The sequence below is a fragment of the Cuculus canorus genome, chromosome 2 (genome assembly GCF_017976375.1).
Source record: "Cuculus canorus isolate bCucCan1 chromosome 2, bCucCan1.pri, whole genome shotgun sequence".
Lineage (NCBI taxonomy): Eukaryota > Metazoa > Chordata > Aves > Cuculiformes > Cuculidae > Cuculus > Cuculus canorus.
In genome coordinates, this window is record NC_071402.1 from 53,518,113 (window position 1) to 53,531,772 (window position 13,660).

Genomic DNA, 13,660 nt, shown 5'->3' on the forward strand with positions numbered 1-13,660 from the left:
AGGCTGGTTATATCTCTATTCAAATGTTAGGAGAATTCAAATTTTGATTGTTAGTACGTGCTTTTCCTTGGACACACTAGAGTTTACAGAGACCTTTGGACTGCAAAGGTTTTAAAGATGTTTCAAAAGCAAGAACCTTGTGTGCAAATATGAGCATATATACATATCTGGGGTTTTTTTCCAAAGGTCAGTAATGTAAACAGTCATGTGAGAGAAGGAAGTGGTAAAAGGCACCAGACTGGAACTCCAGGCTAGGTTCAACTCCTGGATCCACTGCACTTTGTGACTGCAGGCAACTCTTACAGGTATAGTATTTCATTACCTCAGCAGGCTGCTATTAATTAATCTCTGCGCCTGAGGTCTGAGTTATGAGGAATGAGAGTGGGGAGTCCCATCTGTGAAGCCACAGCTGGTTTGCTTTCTGTGTCCATGGCATCTCTTTAAAAGTTAACACAAGTGTTTCCATACAGTACTCCACAGGTAGTCCTGGCAATTCCCTGCTTTCTGGGGCTGAACTTCACTGCTTCCGCACTCTGTGAGCCACATTCACTGTAGTTATAGAATTGTAATTTCAGACTGTGAAAATCAGTTACAGGACTGTGAAAATCAGTGATGGGGGGAAAGACAAAGACCTCATAGTAAAAGAATTAGGGGACATACGAATTCAATTTTGGAGAGAAATGAATATCAGACTGTAAACAAATGAGAAGACCTCTGAGGAGCCAGAACAAAGGGTCTCTTAAATGATAATCAGTCATTCTATCAGCCCACGATTGTAGCAAAATGTTTTTGTTGTAAAACATTTGTCTGACACATGCTTGTAAACCTGCCAAAAAGGATGTCCTACTTAAAACATACGTTAGCCTCAAAAGTGGGTTTTCAGTTCAAGATACCCTTGATATTGTTGTACTCAATTTAGTTCACGCAAATGACTATAGAGTGCCATTAAATTAAATATGAGCATAATTAAAGATCCTATAGGATGCTTAAAGAGAAACAGTCACACCATCCAAACTGTGGCAGCCATTTGACACAGACGCTACTATAGCTGACCTGTGCCCTGGCACAGCAGTGGGACAAACAAGGCTGTTGCAAGCCCTCAACACTTATGAGGAGTTCCTCCTCCCTGGATGCAGCTCTGTAAATTGTGCCGGTCTAGCCATGCCTTGCACGGCTGCAGAAGTGTCTGCTGAACTCATAGCTAATGGAGGCACAGGGCCTTACTGTAAATGCAGAAGGTACAGAAACGGAACTGAAAGGTCCCTAAAAACTGGTAGGCACCAGACTATGGCAGAAATGGAGTCAGCCCCACTGGCCCTTTACCTCAGAAGAGCCACATGTTGGGTAGGTTCTGTGCAAGCACAGGTGAAACTACTAAGAAAAATGAAATTATTCCAGGACAGTGTAAACTTAAGATATGCTTATAGTTATGCACGTAAAAAAGCAGTTGGCAAGCCAGGACTTCCAGAATGTTGGGCATAGGAGGTTAGAACATGACACTAGATCACAAAAAAACTAGAAATTATTTTTAAAATAAAATTAAAGCAGAAATTAATCAACCATAAGTCATAGGATAGCTCTCAGTAGTAAAATTTTACACAAATCCAAATGCTCTTGTCCAATCAACATATTAAATTTGCATATTGACTGGAATTTTGAAAATATAAAAATAGAAGGTTACTATGGGATTTAAAATAATAGAATTATTACATATTTGTTATGTTTCCATCCCTTGAAGAAGAAATATAAAGCAAATAGTTCTCAGCTAGGAATCAATCTTCTAAATCAAAGTGGAAAGAATATATTCTGTTAGGTAGATCATGTAATTGGTTAGTAGAATTTCATTTATTCAAACCTATGTCCCTGAGCATTAGCGGGTAGGAGGAGAAAGAGAACCTTTAAATATACATTTTATTTAACTTTAGTTTCGATACGAAGTTAACTAACTTATAGTGAGATCCTTGTATAAAACAACAAACACAGACAATTTAATGTCAGTTACCAAAAATGTTACACGGGAAACTTGAGATGATGATCCAATGATTTTTGAAGTTTGTTATAAGAATTCATTGAAAGCTATTTTAAAGAGCTCTCTGTTAGGGGGATAACATCTCAAGACACTTAAACTAAATTGAAGCAAAGGAATTCAACCTTAACTAACTTGTTGAAATTCTTTGAAGATATTACTGCTGTGATAGATAAGGAGAATTCTAATTTAATTAGGTTTTCAGAAGATAATTAGCATTGCTCCACATCCCAGATTACCTGTAAAAGGCATAGAACAAAGGCTAAGAGCTAGGGTAGGATAAAAATTGTCTCCTAAAGTAAAGATCAAGAGTTCAAAACACAGAAGAAATTGGGAAATGTTTCCATCACAACTTCTTTATGCCAAGATTTTACATAGTGCTAATGGAAAAAGTGCTGGAAATTAAAGACAACTTCAGAATGCACTACAGGAGCAGAGTGAAACAAGAAGGAAAGCTAGTTTCAAATAAACAAAGGTGCAAAGAAAGGACTGAACATATTGAGTGGGACAGGCTCTTGTCCTTACTTCTTCTGTTGTTTTCTCTGTTTTCTAATCATATACTTCAGGTGAAAGGGCATACTTGCTCTCGTATTTTTCTTTCCATACATATGATCACAACTGATGCTCTAGGCCTCTCCTAAAAATTAAGTTAGCAGTATCTGACCTAAATGCAATAGCACAAAAATCATCACTCAGGGCAATCAGAGAGCCAAAATCAAAAAAAGGTGTACCAATTTTTGGGATTCTGCTTCCCTTTTTGCAACTTTGGTGCAGTGTGAAGCAGATTTTTTTTTTAAGCCATTTAGAGAATTTAAAATGGTATATGCATGTCATAATTTCATTGCCTTCCAACAGAATCAAGTCACTATTTGCACTAAAAAATCTCTAACCTTCTTGGCAAATGGAGCAAAGTCAGGTGAGCAAGCTTCTCGGACAGAAAGACATTTTATTGACTGATTTTCTGGACACAGTTTCTTTTGGCTGGTGCAGTAAATGCAATTTATGATCATGGAATCATAAAATAGTCAGGGTTAGAAGGGACCTTAAAGATCATCTAGTTCCAAACCCCCTCACATGGGCAGGGACATCCCACTAAATCAAGCAGCCCAAAGCCCCATCCAAACTGGCCTTGAACACCTTCAGGGATGGGGCAGCCACAGCCTCCCTGGGCAACATGTTCCACTACCTCATCACTCTCATAGTAAAGAAATTCTTCCTAATGTCTCTTCTAAATCTGCCTCTCCAGTTTGTATGTGTTCCGCCTTGTCCTATCACCACAAGCCTTTATGAATAGCCCCTCTACAGCTTTCCTGTAGCCCCCTTCTGCTACTGGAAGGTCACTATAAGATCTCCTCTGAGCTTTCTCTTCTCCAGGCTGAGAAAGCCCAACTCTCTCAGCCTGTCCTCGTAGGATAGGTGCTCCAGCCCTCCAATCATTTTTGTAGCCCTCCTCTGCCCGATCCAACAGCTCCATATCCTTCTTATATTGAGGATTCTGGAACTGGACACAGTATTCCAGATGAGGTCTCACAAGAGAGGAATAGAGGGGCAGAATACCTTCCCTCAACCAGCTGGCCACGCTTCTTTGGATGCAGCCCAGGACACGGTTGGCCTTCTGGGCTGCGAGTGCACACTGCCGGCTCATGTCGAGCTTCTCATCGACCAGCACCCACAAGTCCTTCTCTGCAGGGCTGCTCTCAAGCACGTCATCCCCCATCGAGTACTGAAAATGGGGATTGCTCCGACCCAGGACTTTGCACTTGGCCTTGTTGAATCCCATGAGGTTCTCAGAGGCCCACTTCTCCAACCTATCCAGGTCCCTCTGGATGACATCCCATCCTTCCAGTGTGGCAACTACACCACTCAGCTTGGTGTCATCCGCAAACTTGCTGAGGGTGCACTCAATCTTGCTCTCAATATCATTGATAAAGATATTAAACAGCATCGGTCCCAGCACAGACCCCTGAGGGACACCACTTGTCACGGATCTCCATCTAGACTTTGAGCCATTGACCACTACTCTCTGAAGACAACCATCCAACCAGTTTCTTATCCACCTTACCATCCACCCAACAAATCCGTATCTCTCCAATTTAGAGAGAAGGATATTGTGGGGGACCGTGTCAAAGGCTTTACTGAAGTCTAGATAGATCACGTCCATCAGTTTACCTGTGTCCACTGCTGCGGTTACCCCATCATACAAAGCCACCAAGTTGGTCAGGCAGGACTTGCCCCTGGTGAAGCCATGCTGGCTGCTATTAATCACCTCCCTGCCCTCCATGTGCTTTAGCACAGCTTCTAGAAGGATCTGTTTCATGATCTCCCCAGGCACAGAGGTGAGCCTGACCGGTCGGTAGTTCTCAGAGTCATCTTTACCCTTTTTTAAAATGGGCACAACGTTACCCTGGTTCCAGTCACCAGGGACTTCTGACTGCCATGACTTTTCAAATATCATGGAGAGTGGCTTGGCAACCACATCTGCCAATTCCCTCAGGACTCTGGGACGCATCTCCTCAGGTTTGAATGAAGACACAGTTCTCAGACACATAATGAGAGTAGGAGTCAGATTATTTAGTAAAGGACAAATTATCAAAGGATCTGCAACATCAAGAGTTGCTCTCAGTGCAGAGAAAGCCCTGTATGTGTTGCACAGCAGACCACATTTGGATGGCTGCCCTTCCAACTTCCACAAGCACAAATACTCATTTTCATCAGCAAATGAAGGAAAAGTTGGCGCCCATAGATACCTATTACTAGAGTGAGGGCTGCAGCGCAGGAAATGCAGTCATGTTCAAGCCTTTTCCTGTGCTTAAGTCCAGATGTCAGCAGCCTGTAGTGTTTTCTCTACATCCACTACCAATTGTAAACACTTTGACATTCCTCAAGGATCACCAAGTTGGCCCTTCCCCATTCACGTGAAAAGAATCACCCTGAAAAAAATTGACCATAGAGAGAAAATTAAGATGTAAAGCAACAGAAATATGCAACCTTGTCTATAGGGCTGGAAGAATTACTGAAGATATAGAGGAGGGCCAGCAGTCTAGGAGAGCGATCTAGAGGAGGACCAAAACTGTAGCAGAAGTCTAGGGTATCAAAGTCTTGTGCAAACAGCCTTCCTCCAAAGTAGTGCAAAACCATGGAGTCACAGTTCCCAGTGTCCATCCTATCCCACTTATTAGAAGATGGAACAGTTGCTTTGATCGACCATTTATACTGGCCTTGGTTGCAGTGGCATAAATAAGGACTAATTTTATTTTTGTCAGAAAAGTTTAGCTTAGAATAAAACTGCATTAACATCAAAATGAGACCACAAGGATTGCAGTCTGCCGGTATACAGAATGGTCATGATCCCATACAGACAATGCTTCCCAACAACAGGAGTTTTGCATAACTCATTATTAAACTTCTAAATCCTCAGAAGAGGGGCAGTTAGTTCAAGGTCAGATTTGCTGAGTGTTTATCCTCTAGATACTCTGACAGACCAGGCTGGGCAAATCAGCTTGTAAATCTGCTAGAAAAACATTGTGTACACCTTGGATTTTACAAAACACACAGTTTCATGGTTGCATTCACAAAGAACAGCCCCAGAATCAGCTCTTCTGTATTTCTGTTTTTATCACATCTGCCCTTGATTCTCCGTGCCTGAGACTAAGCAGATGGCCTGCCCACGGTTGTCCCTGGAAAAGTCTTGCCACTGCCTGCCACCACGAGATGTGAGATTCCCAAGAAGCCAGAGTCCATGCTGCTTACATAGGCAACACAAGGACCAAGCTGACACCAGTGTCCAACACAGATTTTAGCAGTCAGATGAAAACCTAAGGGCATCCAAGTAACTGCTTCTGACACAAATGCAGATTTAGGAATTTTTTGCTACCAGAATGGTGACTGTAAGTTTGAGGGCTGTATTGCTAAGGATAATAGTGTGAAGAAGTCCCTGTGATGAGTTATGAATGTGTAATAACTGCGTTATAAACAATAGAGGGCTATATTAATTTTTTTTAAATATAATATTTTTCAGACAGCTTTCTGACTTGCCATAAAAAACTCCCTTCATCCTCCTGAGTCTAGTGATGTTCCTTGTTAGGAACTGCGGTTCAAAATAAAACCAGAAAAAGCAGGGGGTTTCAAGCAAAAATTCATTGCTGTTTGGAAACAAAATACTCCCTGCATTCAGATCAGCTTTCTAATTCAGTTTTCTGCATTATCTCCTCCTTGTTTCAGGATTATTTTTAGGGAGAACCCTTTCCTTATCTTTGAGTTTATTCCCAGATTTTTTGTTCAAGGAGTGGGTGGCATTTCAGTAAGCTGGGCACACTTGCACAGTCACAACAAAGGAAAATAAAAATAACCAGCTGAAAAAATGAAGTTGTTGGAATGTGTAATACTCAGCATTAAAATGGCACAAAATGCGTGCCTATTTATGGCTCTTGTTTTGAGAAAGAGTGAGGCACACTTTGGGCACTAGATACTATGGATCACCCAGGAAAATGCATGGCCTTGCATTCTGTGTGTGAAAGCCTTTTTACCTATTTGTTGCAATACCAGTAATCTCCCAGGAAACTGGGGCTTACTCAGAATTTCAGTTATCTATCTGTTTTATGCAAGTAAATGCCAGGTTTGATATGCTAGTTGGGTTGCTGAGTAAAAACTTGAATGACTAAGTAAAATCCTACACTCGCTGTAATTCAGATTTATCCACATAGCTTTGTCATTATATCTTTACTGAGACACATGTGCTTAGCATGATTATACAAGAAATGTATTTTCAATGTAGTAACAGACCTGCAATATCTCATTCCTCAAATGTTGAAACTTTAAGGAGGATGAAAGCACTTCCAATTTACCAGTATCTAATCTTTTTTTAGACATGGTTCTTTGTCCTTATTTGAGTCATGCTGAACTGCACTTAATAAATTATGAGTCTGCTAATTTCTCTCTTTTTTCTCAAGTTTGACTTAATGGTATTGTTTCCCAGTTCAGCAGAAGCTAAGGCAGATTGAAATGTCAGAAAGCAGAACAATCAGAGAGATATAATGAAATTGCCATTTGCAAGAAATGAAAAAAAATCGTGCTGCACATAACATACATACAGAATATCACATAACATAACATACAGAAGACATATGCAAAGAGGCAGGACTGTTAGTAGCAGTCCAGAGATTTTTGATGTTGCATTTAAAAGTAAGCCTAGACTCAGTGTGCACCATGTGGACTGATACCAGACAAGAGTCCTCTGCACAGGAGCGCTGCAGTTTGGTAGTGCTACAAAAGCTCATTTGATGAGCCAAGATAGATCCTTGTGGGGGAGAGTACGCATGGTGTCTTTTCACAAAGCTGGAAGCAAATCTGAGATTTCATAAATTTAGAAGGCAAACTGTTTTCATAGTCATGATACACATGTACCCAATACCTTCCTGAACAAAATGGCAAGCACAGGCACAAGTCGAATTTGAGGTCCTCCACAGGGTGTCATGATGGTTTGTTGGTGGACTAAAGTTCAAAGGCAGAAAATCAGCAAATATGCTTTGCCTTCACTTATCGGTAAGCTCATGACATCTTTCTACTTAATAACAGGAGCTTGCTTGAATCGAACAAGTAGGGTAAATGCAAAATTGAGCAAAACCACCACTGTAAGTTTTCTTTTTTGTTTCTAAGCTGCATCTCATCTCCACAGTTGCAACTGCACAGAAACACCATCATGAACTGGATATAAACAATTTGGTAATAAATGGTATACTACTGTCTTTTCTTGGCTTCTTATATCAAAACGTCCCCAGATAAAAGTATTTAAATGATTATAATCTGTATCTGTGTTTGTTATCTGCACCTCTTTGGGAGACCAAAACTGTACTGGAAGCAAAACCTCATCCAATATGTATAACCTGTATCCTCTCCAGTTTTATGTCTGTCCTATCATACAGTAACAAATAAAAATTCATTCTGAGAACAGAATTCTCCAGGAAATGCCTATAATATCACTCCTGTGGTCCATCTAGCCCTCTCCTCTGTTTCCAATAGTGGCAAGAGAAGATGCTGGTTAGAAAGAGCACATAAGCTGAGCTGCTCTCCCCAGTGTCCAAAGTACCAACAGCAGGGGCCAAGAGGCAATATTCCCACCTATTCCCTTTAGTCCTTCAAGCATCTTCACATATGAGTCACTTTGCAAAAGCAGCCAGAGACTGTTCACGCCTTTTTGAGATTGAAACTTACAATTGAGCATGACAACAAAGGAAAAACTGCACTAGACAAATGACGGGAAAAGTTTCTGAAAAGACTCTGAGGTGATTCAGCAGGGCAGAGTCACTGGAAAAAAAAAAAAAAAAAGAAAACCTGAAGTGAAGCCAAATAATAAACACAGTCCTGCGGATCCATTAAGGTGTATTAATGCTGCTGCTTTCCCATCTGTTCCCAAAAGTGCCAAAATAAAAAACAAGTCATCTGCAGTCTTGGCTTCCTCATTGTGTGAAACATTCACCTATTAAATTAATCTGGAGAAAACGGATCCACTTCATCCCTGGCGGGACTTTGTTTTGTTTTAGTAGGGTTGCATACCATGGACTGTAGCCCATTGAGGCCACTGATAAATTACATGTGAATAATAACAAAATCCAACTGAAACAAACAAATAATAACTACATGGGGTTTTTTCCCTCTAATAGAAATGCCTTTGGGATAGCTGCTATTTTTTTTTCTGTTTTGTTGAGAAGGCTAGCAGTTTATACTAACAAAATTGGCACAATAATCCTGGGAATCTTTATTTTTCTATGAACAATATATAATGACAAAGTTTAAAGCTAAATTTCTGTGTCCTCTAACTCTGGTATATATTTCAACTATAAAATAAAATTTCTGGTGCCAGTATCACAAAGGGAAAGACTCATATTTGACCTTATTAAGAAAAAATTTGGAAATGTTCTTTGCAATTTCCCAAGCCAGCAATTCCCAAATGCTTTATATTGCAAAATTCCCTTCTGCCAGCTCTGATTATCATTGTTCACTTAGCTTGCCATGGTAATTCAACCACCCACTCAGAGCACTGGCAAAACTTATTTCTAGTGCTCCTAAGATTTATTTCAGATTATGGTACTCAATACTGTGCCATACAAGTAGCCTAGAAACTTTGCTGTTAATGTGCTTAGCATAGTTATGTTCATTTCTGTATTTTGAGTTAAGATTAATCTTGATGATTTAACAATTAGGTGGAACACCTTCTAGTCGCCTTACACATCTCATCAAAACTAGCACATGCCCTTGACAGGAATAAATTACTAACTAGGCGCTTACAGGGAAGATGACTACTGTGTCCAGTTCTGGAATCCTCAACGTAAGAAGCTCCTCAACGTATGGAGCTTTGGATCGGGTCCAGAGGAGGGCTACAAAGATGATCAGAGGGCTGGAGCATCTTCCCTAAGAGGACAGGCTGAGAGAGTTGGGGTTATTCAGCCTGGAGAAGAGAAGGCTCAGAGGAGATCTTATAGCGACCTTCCAGTACCTGAAGGGGCCTACAGGAAAGCTGTAGAGGGGCTATTCATAAAGGCTTGTGAGGACAGGACCAGCGCAAATGGGCATAAACTGGAGAGGGGCAGATTTAGACTGGACATCAGGAAGAATTTCACCATGAGAGTGGTGAGGCACTGGCACAGGTTGCCCAGGGATGTTGTGGATGCCCCATCCCTGGAGGTGTTCAAGGCCAGGTTGGATGAGGCTTTGGGCAGCCTGATTTAGTGGGATGTCCCTGCCCATGTGAGGGGGTTGGAACTAGTTGATCTTTAAGGTCCCCTCCAATCCTAAATATTCTATGAGTCTATGATTCGATGTCTCGTTTCAGTGGCTCATGTGGTACGTTCTCTATATATACTAATATGGTTCTCTTTTTGTGGCTGATTAAATATATTACTTTTTTCAATCATTCCTCTACGAAGTTCTTTCCAAACTGTTGAATTATTAAGCTGCATCCTCACATGTGATTAGGGCATAGGACTGCGAGTCAGGCATCTTAGTTTCCCTCTATGATTATGCCACACACATATGACATTTTCCTGGAAAAGTCAGTTCAAGTCTCTGTTCCCAAAACATAGAGTGTTCCTACAGAGATTACTGAAATATGCCCTTCCACAGATACGGTTAATTTAGCAATACTATAAAGTAAGTGCGTGCCTTTGATAACGTTCTTTCAAAATCCAAATAACCATTAATAATTGTACTTTCCAGTGCTTCTCTGCTGCATACTAATTCATTTAGGTATATTCAAACTGTTTTAATTTTAATTTGAGAGCATTTTCGTCTTACTGTTCACAAACTATGGAGGCCCTAGAAGTGAGATTTAAAATTATAACAAAATTGTCATATAAATCATAACATTAAATTCACTTACAGAAATTTTAATCAAGTTTAATTCTGCCTCTTCTTGCTGAAAATCTTTAGATCTGGTGTGAGTCAATAAACATCTATTTACTTTTGCAATAGATCTAAATTTGAGATTACTAATTTATAAAAATATCTCTATCAAAATAGAAACATCACTTTTGAGTATCTGCAATGAGCTAGATTTTTTAATAGGAGTAACCAAAACCCAGGATGCAGAAGTTCACAGATTTCCAGTCATGACGGTGGTAAACCTTGAGTTCATTCAAAAGTGTGAATTGAATGTTGCTTGAAGTTGTCTGTTCATTTTGAGCATTCTTGGCTGTATGGTGATGGCAACACATCCACAGCATTCCCAGTAGTTGATACTATGCGGAGTGGATGGATAGTGCCAGAAGCCCAGACCCGCTACTTGAACACTGGCATCATTCTGCATCTTATCATGCAAAGATCATAAAGCTTATTTCTATCCTCACCTTTCTCCAGTATGCACACAGCTATTTCAGGAAAGTTCTGAGATATCATGTTTGCATGACCAATACAGGAATAAGACTCCTACAATGACCTCAATTACTACTTCCGTGGTGATATGGTAGTACTGTGAAGAAATCAGCAGATAAGAAAAGTAGTTTCTTCATTTTTTGCTTAGGAAAGCCAAAAGTAAATTTAGTAACTTCAGGAATCCAAGTGATCAAGCCACAGAATGCCAAAGCAGGATGAAGGCATAAGCTATGCTTTCTCAAAATACACTGCTCTTCTGCAGATAGGAAGGAGAATTTGAGGTTTCTTCTTTTAAGTGGAGATGTTGGAAATCCAGTTAATAGTGCTATTGGACTCTGTAATTTAAAAAACCACAGCTCTTGATTTTAAAAGGAGTCGAATGCAACCACTACAAGGTAGCTGATAATAACATGTCCCTAGTTACATGCCTGAAAAACATCAATTTTGTGCAAACACCTGCCTGCCTTGCTTCATCAATTTTTACACATATCCCTAAAAGCAGAGTTCAAAGTCTGATTCAATGAACAGAGCAGTGCTCTGGAGACTGTCTGTACAACTTTCTAACACACAAGCAGAGCTGCGGTCTACTGCTGCTCTCTGGGAAACAGACTCAATTAGGAAATGAAAGAATGAAAGACATCACTGGCACAGGTACAGGGAAATACTGACTCTACCTTACATAAATTCTTCCTTAGAAATAGAATAGTTTACAGGTCAAAAATGTTATGAAAATGCTGAATGTGAAACCGCTTACGGCTGTAACAAGAAAGGGGACACAATCCTTTTCTTAATAATTTTGTTTTCAGATATTCTACTAAAACGATACTGTAATGGAAAGGTAGATGCATAAATCATTACCACCTTCAGAAAACTGCATTTTGCTCTTCAAAGCACTCAAAACCAGGCATACCTTTCTTAAAAGTTTGAACACTGGCTAAGAGATAAAGGGGGTCGGGTGGAGATTCCGTATGCATACACATTCACTAAGAAAACATGTGTATGCATATACATATGCATACATCTGCTTAAGTATTTGACTAGTCCATGGAAAATTATAGTGTTTAGTAGAATAATGTTATAAAGGCCTATCTGGTCCTTTTTTTTAAAACAGGAAACCATCTTCCTACGTATTTCTTTGATTGTAAGCGTCATTGAATGATGCAGAATCTATAAATATTTATAAATATATATATAAAAATTTAAGATGAGGACTCTTCTTTCCTGTACCAAATGCAAATGCCTACCCCTATTCTGGTGTTTCAGAGGAATCAGGATGGACACACATGTATTGAAAATGCTCATAACTGTCTACCCATGACCATTTTTCCTCTTCCATGTTGCAAAGACCAGTTCCCATTTTCAGCTTGTGCTCACTGAAACATTTCAGAGAAGCAGCCGGCCTCTCCCAACGCTACTTTTCCTAGCTTGACCACATTACCACTCCTCCATGTAATTTTAACTTACTGCCTCAGAACAAAAAAACAGATCACAGCATTCAGCTGTGTATGTCAGCTGTCCCAGCTGAAGTGGTTAGATCAACATATCATAAAGGAGCATGAACCTAACGGATGAATGAAAGGATATGAGCTTTTTTAAAACTCCAGAAAGCCTTGTTGTGGCAGACAGATTAAGGAAGTTTCCTTTTCTGTACATAACTAACATGGGAATAATATACAAGTAGTCTAATACGGGTTAAGGAGAACCAACTTTTGAACTTCTAGAAGATTAATGAGGGTCATTACTAAGCAAAAAGCTCACAGTTTCCTAAGGAATTTTTCTCCACGCCTTTGTGTCTTTTTTAAGATAAAAGAATCCACACTGGATCATGCATAAAAAAAGACCATGTTAAAGTTCACCAAAGTATAACGTATATTTCAGTTGGGCCTAAGACTGAAATATGTGGAGTTATATTTAACAAAAATGAATATTTTATTTCACACTTTAATTAAAAACCTTCGAAACACCACTAATTGCTGCAATACCCAATTTCTATTGTCTTCACCTAAATCATCTTGTTACCTAACCTTTTTTAAAGGATAAGCAACATATTTTGCAATGTTGATTTTAATCTCAGTTTGAAAAGGTGAAGAAAGTAGAATAATCAAAATTTTCTTTTAATCGTGTTTAAATTTTGGCTTGTAAATTTTTAAATGTTCTAAAAGCAGTGGGTATGTTTTGACACTACCTATGAATCTTCCCTATCTACTCACATTCTCAGCTGCCCACACAAAGGCATACAAACACCTCACCTTTATAGCGTAAAAAAAAAGACTGTAACCCTTCCAGCACCACAGGAATAGAAAGCACAGAGGCTAAATCAAGCATTAGAAACTATCCTTCATGATGCATAAAATTCTTCTAAAGCAAATATACCTCAAGTCACAACAAAAATTTTCCTGACACAAGAGTCAGCCCCTTCTCAGAGCTGTTTTTTATGGGGCATACTAGTACTGAGCGGCAGAAGACTCACACACCACTGTCCTTGACTTTCATGTGACTTTGTGGCATGCCTTGTTTTCAGTGTCTAGATGCTTTCTGCCCGCACCTACTCTTTGGTGTGGAGAGTCCTTCTGCCTTAACCCCTCAAGCATCCTTCTATCCAAATGATGAATTAGAGATAAGTAAGATATGCCTTTTTAAAAAAAAAAAAAAGAGAGAGATAAATACAGTGATTCTGGCTTTGGTTTCTTTCACACAGATAGCAATGAAATTTATTGCATGCTATTGCCTGAAAAAGAAGGATGAGGAATTTTAGGCATAGTGCAGTGC